This window comes from Microcebus murinus, chromosome 13, assembly GCF_040939455.1.
Source record: "Microcebus murinus isolate Inina chromosome 13, M.murinus_Inina_mat1.0, whole genome shotgun sequence".
Taxonomy (NCBI): Eukaryota; Metazoa; Chordata; class Mammalia; order Primates; family Cheirogaleidae; genus Microcebus; species Microcebus murinus.
In genome coordinates this window covers 77,687,193-77,698,250 of record NC_134116.1, presented here as the reverse complement: position 1 = coordinate 77,698,250, position 11,058 = coordinate 77,687,193, and positions in this window count along the sequence as shown.

Below are 11,058 nucleotides of genomic sequence, written 5' to 3'. Positions count from 1 at the left end.
TTCGAACTCCTGACCTCGAGCAATCCACCCGCCTCGGCCTCCCAGAGAGCTAGGATTACAGGCGTGAGCCACCGCGCCCGGCCCCTGGCTTAATTCTTTGCCCTGAGCTTTCTCATCTCAACTTCCCTGTGTGTGTTGTATGCAGGTGCGTGTGTCCTAGAATCATTTGTGGAGTGCAGCGTGAACGAATCAATGAGCAAATGAGCAGCCTGCTACAGCAAGACTAGACAGGCTAGAATGGGCAGATCAAATAAGCTGTACCCATTACAGAATTTTGCCTTTGAGCTAATTTCTGTCAAGTCACATTTCTCTCTCATAAATAATGCAGTTTATAATTTTATAACTGTGGCATTTTCTACTGAAAACTAAGCTCAACCCCACACTATATAACCATTTCAAAGGTTAGATTGTCACGCTTCCTTGTCTCGATCAGAGTGTTGATATATAAATCAAAAGGACAATTTATGAGCTTGCTAATATTCAGTGGTTAGAGGCACAAATAACAAAAGCTGATAAAACTCTAACATATCTGAAAAAATCCATTAGTCAATGGATCCTTCTCTTGGAAAAAATAAAGAAAGATTAGACTTGTGAACACTGTAATCTGCCTGCACAAAGATTATATGTAAATCATATGCAAATTATCCGCACTGTGCTGACAGTGACTAAAAGCATTCATTGTATCTCACATGTTCAGCTAACAAGAAATGTGGGGAGTAACTAGTTCCTTAACAGCACAGTATTTTAGGATCTAAGCCATTCTCTGGCCTCGAATGAATAGGACTTTTAAGCATCTTGCCCTGATGAACCTCTAATGTTTTGTGTTGGAGTCTTTTTCCACCTCATTTCAATTATGTCTTTTGATGTTTGGCCTCTTCATTTGGTTATAATTGTCATTTTTTTTCTTTTGTTATTATGGAAGCTATCCATCCTATAATGTAGAAGGTTTTTAAAGGACCTACTTTTTCTCCTTGGCCTTACTGTTCTGCCTTGGCTCTATTTATATACACAGATTGGTTTGGCGATTTTTAATGACTTGGCAAGTCAAAATAATTTCTGGCAAAAGAAATAATTTTTTTTTTTAAAAAGGAAAAACCAGTCGAACCAGAATTTTTTTTGTCTCAACTGACCTCATCGGCCCCAGCAATTGCTGTCATTTTCCAGTTTAATGAACAATGAAGTAAAAATTAAGTGAATTACAAATCCCACTTAAATTATTTTCACATGGATGGATTTTCTTATCCCTCGAAATGCTGATTTTGCTTAGTGTGATTCTATCTGGTGCATTGGCAAAGTGCACGGGGAATGCACACACATTGCACCATCAGGTGAGTGGAGACGGCATGAAGGTCACTGAGTCTCCACGTGCTGCTTTGCTTGTTTAAATTACCGGCTGAATCCTGTGCCAAATCCTAGAGCACTTCGTTTCTTCTTCTTTATTTGTTGCCCAAGTAACATTATGGGGAGGTTTAAAATACAAAAATAAAAATCATCTGAGATTTTACTCTCCTGATAACAATCCTTGTTTTTCTTTTCAGAGGCTTTGTCCACAAGTGTACTTTTTCCATGGTTGCCTCCAACAACTTTTTCCCTCCACTTAATAAAAAATGCCATTCTCTCCGTGAGCATAGTATATGTTCCGGACACAAAGGAAACCAAATGATCCGTTTGGTCTAGTTCAGGGGTTTCCGCCCCAACACTGGCAGCATTTGGGGCCGGATGGTTCTCTGCCGTGGGGGCCCGCGTCCTGTTCACTGCAGCGTCCTTGCCCCTACCCGGTAGATGCCAGAGCAACCCCTACCCCAGCCGTGACAGCCAAAAATGTCTCCGGGCATTGCCAAATGTCCTCCGGGCGCAGGAGGCTTGGCAAAATTGCCCCAGCTGAGGACCACTGGGCTATTCTTCTTATGTGAGGACAACAGATGATGAGACTGAGATCCCGCGGTCCAGGTGGGCAGGGAGGTGGGGCTCCAAGGGGCAGGGGAGCCTCCGAGGAAGGCACGCTGGCGTCCACTCAGGTGGCCACGGAACCCCACGCCCAGCTCTGCCAAAACCAGACACAAACAAGCCAAACTCTCCTGGGAATGTGTGTTGTGCGGGGCTCTGGATCTGAACCATAATCTTCTGGGGCAGGTAATGTCATCTGTGATTTACAGGTGGGGAACCTGACGCCCAGAGAGGGTAAGTAACTCGCCCACTAGTAAGTGAGGGAGCTCAGGATTCAAGTTCTGAGCACTAGGACGGTAGAGCTTATGCTCCATTAGCACCTCTTATCACCACGCAGAGCGGTGTGATGGGCGCTCCAGGCCTGGAGCGGCAGGAGGCGAGCTGCCCACCCACCCTCGGGAAGAAAGGCAGCTGGGGAGGGGGGTCTGTTCTGCCTGGAAATCGGGCCTTTTGTCTGGTTCCGCAAAGGATGTCTAGGGCTTTCTGCTCCGGTTCCCTTTCTATCACGACCGATGGAGAGAGTCAATCTGGTCATCTCCGAGATTCTTGTTAAACTTCACCAAGGCAGGACGGAACAGAAACACCTGTCACCTGTGTAAGGCCCAGGAGGGCGCGAATGGAGGGCTGACAAGGGTAAGGCCTCAGAGTCAGAGCAGCCTACAGCCCCCGCCGCCGTGCACGCCGGGGCCGCCCCAGACAAGCTGTGAATGAGAGGAACCTGTGGCCTCTCACACTGGGGCCGACTTGTCTTCCTCCTTCCCTGAGGAGAATCCCAGGGAGGTGATTAGGTGGTTCGGTGCCGCCCGGCTGCTGGGGGTGGGGGGCAGGCCTTTCCCGTCCCACGCCTGCAGTGTGGGGACGGGGCCACACGTGGGGACGGCCCTGCTCAGCACACCCAGCGAGAGCTCTAGATCCTGCACTGTGGAGAGAGAAGGAGAGGCAGGGGCTGACAACAGGTGAGGAAGACGTTGGAAGAAAGAATTAGGTGTTTAATGGGAAACTTTGTTGTTTCTACCACGTGCCAGGTGCCGTGAGTCCTCCCTGCCGCCCCCTCCTGAAGTCTCCAGTGGAGTATATGTTCCCATCACGGCATCATGGCACTGGGGGGGGGGGGCACTGGCGATGGGGTCCAGGTGCTAAGGCCGGCTCACGGTGGACTCAGGGAGTGAACAGAGGTGGCCCACGTGGGGCTGGCCCGTCCAGGTTGTTTTGATGATCACAAGAGTAGGAGCAGGGTCACCCGAGTCCTGCACGCTCACCAACAACCAGTTCTCATCGCGACGTGTGAAGTAGGCCATTGCCGCTGCCATTTGACAGTTCCAGGAACTGAAGCTCAGAGAAGCCATGCAACTGTCCCAAGATCAAACCGGCAGTAAGTAGCAGAGCAGAGGTGCATGCGCCCCTGTGCTAGGCTGCGAGCTGGGGCTCTTGCCTACTCCGTCTAGCTGCCGACTGAAGAAACAGAGCAGGACTCGCAAATTTCTCTGTTCCCCTTTTGCTGGACAGAAGCAAACAATCTATTAAGGCAGAAGAATGAACGTCCTTACGGGGGCCCACACCGGCTGGGTCCTGTCAGCCTCACGCGGTGGGAGACAGTGCAGGCGCTGGGAGAGACCAGCACCTCCATCAGCCCGTGTCCTGGGCCGTTCCATGATGTAATTTCTACCGCGATCCTCGGCCGCTCCACTCTGGAATCCGAGAAAACACACCATCGTGCTGAAGCCTGTTCATCTCAGGAAGGAATGTAATTCTATAAAAGAGGAGAAAGCAGGGTTTAGTGACTGCTATCTCTGACTTCAGGTGACATCTCTTTGGGAGCTACCGTGTCAGCAAGCCCATCGCTTAGCCAGTCCTCAGCCTTCTGGCCAGCCTGGCCTCTGCCGCCCGGGGCCTTGGTGTGCAGAGGGGCTCACCCAGCAGCTGGCTCCTCCCTGAGAGCTGCTGGCTGCATGTGGCTGAACATCCGCCATCGGCACCAAGAAAAAGGATGCTAGTATGCTTGGGAGAGACCAGGAGTCAGTTATGTCATTGCCACCTACTATCTGAAGGTCAAAGAAGCATACCAAGTGAAGCAAAGAAGAATCAAGGGCTCTACCCAGCTGGGTTTGGAAACAGAAGACCTGGGGCAGTTGGGAGGCTGAGGCAGAAGGATCGCTTGAGCCCAGGAGTTTGAGACCAGCCTGGGCAACATCGTGAGACCACGTCTCTACAAAAACTACAAAAATTAGCTGGGCATGGTGGTGCATGCCTTTAGTCCCAGCTACTCGGAGGCTCAGGTGGGAGGATGGCTTGAGCCCAGGAGTTCAATGAAGCCATCGCACTCAAGCCTGGGTGATAGAACAAGGGGGAAATATCTGGGATAGAGACAGAAGCAGCGGTGCATAGGGCCAGCTGTGAACCCGGTAGACCAGAGTCAAACTGGAGAAGCCAAGGACAAGAGTCCAGGAGCACTCACCAGTGTCAGAGAGGCTAAGGATGTGGAGAATTGCTGCATGCTCTTACCTCCTTTGCAGAGAGTTGGTGAAGTGTGGACCTTGAGAAAGAAAACTCATAAAGAAGATCGAAACCTTTTTGAGTTCTAAGGAGGGAGAGAGCCTTTATATGCATTTAAATATGTGTGTGTATTTGAAGAATATATAGATATTAGAAGACTATGTCTGCATATAATCTGTGTGCCAGCACTTTTCTGGGTGCTTAGGATCAAACAATGAACAACATAAACAAAAAAGGTCCTTGCTCATGTGCAGATAACCTTATATCTATATTTCTATGTATATCTGAATGTATATATGTGTGTATTTATCAAATCACATCCACTTGAACCCATGCTGTGGCTAAAAAGGTACTGCCAAACTGCTATTCTCTTTTGAAAAACAGATGAAGAACATGAAATCTGGAATATTTTCATTGGCTTTGCAAATTATGTCGCAGAACACAAATGCACTTTGTTCTTGTAATTAGATTAGGTATTCCCTACTATTATCTTGTTTATGCCACTAATTGATTTAACAATCTTTTTATGAAGAGATTATGCTGCAGAAGGTAAACATCAGCCCATTGTCTGTTCAAATGATCATGACTTGGAAATTAGAGAGTTTAGAATAACAGGTTTCAGTGTGGTCATTTTCAGCTGGATTCGCTGAGTTTGAATTAGAGTTTATGAAAGTAGCATGGATTGACATTGACATTCTTTAAACAGAATATGTTAATAGTAGGTATGGAAATTACTACCCCACTCAGTCAAAACTTTCTCATTGGTGTGAATCTATTTTCCTATTTTAAAACTTGGAGATGAATCCACTGCAGTTGAGACTAAAAACTGTGTGTCATCTGACAACAAAACTTCCTTTCCTTGAACTCTTTATTCCTAGCTGTTCCTAAGAAGTAACAGCCCCGGACTGGAGTAGTATATTACTATAACATGCTGCATTTTCCAAGCCCCTTCGCAAAGCCGACTGAGGGTTTAATGAACCAGAACTTGATCATTGCCCATCAGCTAGGTCTGGCTCTAACATTGTCCGTGGGCCGGGGAACAACCTGTGCAGAAATATGTGCTGGAGTGGGGGGCGGGGGAGCCTTCAGCTCACTCCCTGAGCACGAGGGCTGCTTTTTCGCCCTCCGCAAGATCTGCTGGTGCAGCAGTGGTGCCTCCCCTTGTTTTTATGCCCAGAAATCAGCATTGTGCCAGTTCAGCCTCCGTGCTGCCGGCAATTTTCACCAATTGTTTACAGTGCTCTAATTTTTACACTCTCTTTAAAGGATCTTTGTGTGTGCTGATTGCAGAAGGTAATATTTCTGGCATCAGTAACCATGGTAATGAATCATTCTCCTCTCGGAATGGGTGCCAGCTGCACTAGTGTCTAGATAGTAGCACCCCGGTGTCTTGCTAATGAGCGACTTTTCATTTGCCGTAGGAGGACGTTTCCACGTCTTCTCATCTTTGCTCGTGCTTTTTTGTTAAAGGCGGTTCCCTGAGAACAACATTCGAGAAAATAAGTCCCATTTGGCAAAACCTTGATCTCCAAAGGAAAACATTCCTAGCTGCAGAAAGTGGAGCAGGCAGATTGCACCCCTTGGAAGGTTCCGCGGGGAGGCCGCTCCCCGGCCTGCTGCTCCCCGGCCCCAGCGTCTTGGTCCTGTGTCTCGGTCACACGCGGGGAGCTCGCCATCAGCATGCTCCTTTCCCTACTAGAGAGAGGAGTCTCGGTATTTTAAAGATTTATGTTATGAATAATTTAAGAGAAATAAAGAAAGCTTCTAAACTCTCTTTGAATTATGTAATGGGAGCTTTGAAATATGTTAGCATTTTGCCTTATCGGATTGAAATTGTTTTTTTGTGTGTGTGGGAAGGTGAAGTGGAAACGTGAGCCACCGTTGCCCTTTGTCCCCAGATAATGTTGAGACTGGGAGAGACAGAGCTTCCCAGCCTCACAGGAGATGAGCCCCGCAGGGCTGGCTGCTCTTTCCATCTGCACGCTCTTTCTGCAAATTACCGACCTGGGAACCTCCCCAGCTTTGTAAGTACTCGAATCCCAAACCACTGCTACTTCTAGTCGGGGTGGCGTTTGGAAGGGAGGGGAGGGGAGCTGATACCCAGCATCACTGCCGAGTTTTCTTCTCTCCCGGTCATTAAGATACTCCCCACTCCCCCGCCCTGCCACCGTCATAGGATCTTCTGATGGGGCCACTGACTCTCAGAACCCACACTGACAGTGACAGTTACCCATGCCTGGTGAGAGGCAGCACACTCTATCCACAGTAAAGCGAATGTGCGGTGTTTCCATGCTGGTCCACGTGCTTCGAGTGTGTTCACGGGTTTTATCCTTATGATGACTCTGTGATGTAGCTACTGATAATATTATTTCCATTTTACAGATGAGAAAACTGAGGCCCAGAGAAGTTAAGTAACTGGCCCAAGGCTTCCTTTCTCATGAAATGGAAATAATAGCACCTGCTTCACAGGGTGCTTGGGAGGATTCGATGAGGTGAAGCACAATGAGATGAAGCCATTAGAGCTTAGAAACTCCGAAGAGCCAACAGTGTGTGCGTGAAGACGACAACAGTGATGAAGATTAGCTGGAAAGGTTGAGTAATGACACACAAAAACCCACATCCCTGAGGAATACTAAAATAAGTGATCGTGAAGTTATTCACATTTCACAGAATTGTGTGCTTAGGAACTCACTTATTTCAAATTACTGTTCCTGTTGAATTAGCGTATAAATTTAAAACCATGGTTCCAAAACAAGTCTGAGATACATGGAAAATAGGGCTGTACTCTCATTGTTATTGTTTGAAAATATCCGGCCTTTTCAAAGGAACTAGCATAATACGCCACTTAAGGAGACAAACAACAAATTCCTTTATACATCCACTTAAACAACTCAGAGTAAGGGCAAGAAAATACCTGGTCAGCAAGGTGAGGCTCTCGATGGGAGCTAGGGACGGCAGGAACAGCGGCGACTAAGTCACTGGCATTTAGGATGACACTGAAAAGAATGATCACATAGCCACAGCAGAAGGACTTTGAAAAGGATAAAACTAAGTGGCATAAATGTTACCAAGTACAAAGCTTAGAGCTTAGCAACATATATTTGAGAGAGGAAGGAAAGAGTGAGAGGAAGAGCGGGAAGGAGAACGAGAGACAGACAGAAATGAGAGAATTTCACCTTTGTGTTTAAGGCTCAGTGAAGGTCTTAGCGTTTAAAAACAGGAGGTTCATCTTGCTCATCCCAGAAATGATAACCTGACTCTAATTTTACCCTTGGAATATTTTCCCAGGAGATAAAAGAGTTGCAAGAATATAAAATGTACTTACATGGTTTTCTCAAGTGGACTAAAATAATCACTTGCATTAAATGGAGATTTGTTGTTTTTTTTTTTTTAAACTTAGCCACTAGTAGCCAAAAATGTTAAATCTTTCTTTGTCATAACTGTATTCCAGAATCAAATTGACAAGTGGAAAATATGGAGACTTTGGTTTTCCCAACATCAATCACAGTCAGCCAGCTTTATGGATATTGTCCTTTAAGTGGGCACACTACATTCCCTTACAAAGTCAATTTTAGTGTTGCACCAATGAATCACAAATGCTTACGCTTCTGAGAAGCAGAAAACAGGGAAGAATCTCTCTATTGGCACCAGGGAGGGTGGGGGATAGAACAGTCTTCCTGGCAAGGGAGGATTTTTGCCCGCATTTATCCCACATCAGAACCTGTGAATGCCTTGGAAGGGATCCATTAATATATACTCCAGAGGACAGATGGTGAGTGAGCGCGAGAGAATGCTACAGTAGAAAAGGAGATGAATTAGCTTATTAAGAAATCAGCTACTTGATGTAACATGGCAAGTGTCCATGGAATACTACATGGGGTTTGAGTCAAAGAGGAGAGGGATTTCCCAGCAGCTTGCTCTGAAGTAATGATTTGTCTTTGGATCACCATGAACCACAGTGATTTTACAAAAACGTCCCTCACTGAGGTTGTCATGTAGGCTACCCTGATCTCACTTTGGCAGCCATCCTCTGGGGCATTGCTGTCCACTGCCTTGCATTTTGCACCTACCCAAGAATGCACAATGTGATAACCATGGGTCAGCAGTCAAGCAGATTGTTCCAGGCACAGTGCTGGGCTCAGAGGACATGGATGACTAAAAGAAGCATGCATTCTCATGGAGCTCATGGCTTATGGGAGGAGACAAATGGGGGGAAAGATGTCATTTTGTGATGGAGGCAGAGTGTGCACAAATGTAACTACCAGAAATAAGACCTCAAGAAGTGGTGGGTACTGTGGCAAGTGGGAGAGTGCAAATGTGAAGGTATAGATTTTTGTCTACAAATTTCTGATTTTTAAAACACTTAAGGTGAAGCAAAACTTGTTGAGGGCTGAATTCAGCCCCTGGGCTGCCAGTTTGCATGTTCCTGTGAAAGGTGGGAGGACAGGAGGCCAGAGAGGGGAGGACCCAGGACACACCTGTCCCTTCCCCTTGTTTCTCTCTAGGACTGTAGAGTTGGGATCTTCATATCAAACAAGCAAACCCAAGCAGACACTCCAAGTGTCTTAGCCCATTTGTGCTGCTTCAACAGCATGCCATAGACTGGGTAATTTATAAAGAAAATAAATGTATTTGGTGCTATAGTTTGAATGTCTTCTCTAGAGCTCATGTGTTGGAAACTTAATCTCTAATGCAACAGTGTTGAGAGGCAGGAACTTTAAGAGATAATTAGGCCATGAGGGCTCTGCCCTCATGCATGGATTAATGCCACTATCTTGGGAATGGGTTAGTTATCTCTGGAGTGGATTCCTGATAAAAGGATGAGTTTGGCCTTCTTTTCTCTTTCTCTTTCCCTCTCTCACCCTCTTGCCTTCTGCCATGGGATGATACAGCACAAACCCTCACCAGATGTGGGCCCCCAAACTTGGACTTCCCAGCCTTCAGAACTGAGGGAAATAAATCTATTTTCTTTATAAATTATCTAGTCTGTGGTAATTTATGAATCTTTTATAGCAACACAAAGCAGACTAAGACATTTGGCTTATGATTCTGGAGGCTGGGCGGTCCAAAGGCATGACGCTGGTATCTGTTCAGATCTGTTGAGGGCCTTCTTGCTGCATCATAACATGACAGAAGGCATCACATGAAAGTGAACTTGCAACCTCAAGCCCTTTTATAACTGGCATTAATCCATTTGTGAGGGAGGAGCCCTCCTGACCTAAACACCTCCCAGGTCCCACCTCCCAACATTGTTACATTGGGGATTAAGTTTACAACACATACTTTTTTGGCAACACATATAAACTACAGCACTATGGACAACAAAAGGAACAAAGCAAATACAAATAGCTTATGATCCTGCAAGGCACGAGAACACGGTGGTAAAGACCACAGAGTGAGGGATGCCGTTGCCTGGGTCTAAATCCTGGTTCTGGCCCTTGCTAGCTGTGTGGGCTTAGAGGAAGTCATTTTGGTGCCTCAGTTTTCTCATCTGTGGAATGGAGAGAATATTAGCAACCACCTTATGGGTAGCTGTGAGGATTGAATAAGTTGATACAGGTGAAAGTGCTTGGAAGAGCATCTGTCACCATAGAAGTGTTAGGACAGATGAGTCCAGACTGTGAGGAAGGATCGCAGAGAAAGCAGTGAGCAGGTTCACTTGGTACCAGGTACGATCCTTCTCTGGGTCATCCTCTACCTCCTTAGGCTTCTCTGCACTGTGCCGACACGCCTTCTCCTCCAACTCTTGTCTCCACCCTAGCCTGTATCTTCTTTGCAGATCTCGACCAGCACTGCTGAAACTGTTTTGTGCACATGAATCCCCTGGAGATCTTAATGAATGCATATTCTAGTTTTATAAATCCAGGGTGGAAACCGAGATTTGGCACTTCTAAGAAGCTCTCAGGTTTTGCCAGCTTTGAGGAGCCAGGAGCTAAAGAGCACGCTGCCTCAGCGTCCTTCTCCAAGCCAAGCTCTGCAGCAACCCTTGCTTCTTAAGGTCTCCAGTCTCCTTCAGCACCCCAGGCCCAGTGCATGTAAGGCCCCTCCTGCTCACAGCTCACTTGCACGGCGTGAGGAGGGACAGACCCGGCACCCATAGAAGATTCCAGCTCCTGTTGTCAGCTCCATCTGCTCCCTCACGCTCTCTGTGACTCACTCACGTACACCAGAGGGAGTGTCCTAGTAAGTGTCTGGTACGGATAGAGTTTTCAAAATCAAACGCTTTCCAATCTCATGACATCATAGATACCCTTCAAGGGGAGTAATTTTTTCCCCCAGAATAAACGCAATAAAATAGAACTTTCTTTTACAGGCTGTCATACTTGCCTACTGACAGCTCCATCTTTCTTTTGAAAGAATAGTCTCGCACAGGCAAGGCTGTCCTGCTCACTGTCACACTCGCTGTGTACAGTCAACCTCCAGTAAGTGTGCGAGGACGAAACGAGTGCATCTCCACACGGCACGGGTGATTTGGCCACATGCCACATCTTTGTCCCAAGATGCCCAAGCCACAGATATCTCGTTACTATATGAGGGTGTCACAATTCTGTTGGCTCAAAACCTGGGAAAAGTGGAGCCGATGGGCCTCTCTGTGTGCTGGCACCAGGCAACCAGCTT